Below are 732 nucleotides of genomic sequence, written 5' to 3'. Positions count from 1 at the left end.
CACGGGACTATGGTGGTGGCACAGGGGTGATTTGGTGATGGGAAACCCGTGGGGATTACAATGGAGATGAAAAAAAAATGTGCAAAATGATGTAAAAATAAACTTTAAAAAAATAAATAAATAAATAAATAAAAGTGGTTGACAAAAAAAAAACTGTAATATGTAAGTTAAACTGGGATAACTAATAAACTGTTAGGTCATACCAAAAATAAATAAATAAATAAATAAATAAAAAATAAAAATAAAAAGGGCCTGAATCAGTGGTCCATCTGCAATCACATCATGTGTAAAGTCCAAAAGAATAGCCACATTTCTCCTTTCTATGCTAGCCTTCTTGTCTGCAAAAAGAACCTTTCTGGAGTCAATTACCCACATACACACTGATGCATATACACATATACAACCACTGCCAACAACAATGGATGTATCCAACTTAAAAGGGAATAAAAAACTAGAATGGAAGTCATTTTTTTAAAAGTTCTTAAGAATTGTGTGGTATACAGTTTTTACAAAGCTATAGATTATACATCAAGGCACTATACCCTTAATGGAACTGGAGAGTTTGGAGTTTTACAAATTCTGCTTTAAAAACACTCTCAACAGTATGGAGTCTGTGGGTTCAGGATGCGGAGGGTGAAGAAATTTATCCACAGGCCTGAAAAAAATTGTCTTGCCACTGCAAGAACATAAGGAATTAATTTCATAAGCAGATCAAGTATTACATTTCCTATC

This window comes from Condylura cristata, unplaced genomic scaffold (assembly GCF_000260355.1).
Source record: "Condylura cristata isolate star-nosed mole 26May11 unplaced genomic scaffold, ConCri1.0 scaffold00008, whole genome shotgun sequence".
NCBI lineage: Eukaryota > Metazoa > Chordata > Mammalia > Eulipotyphla > Talpidae > Condylura > Condylura cristata.
Note: the sequence above shows the minus strand (reverse complement) of the source record.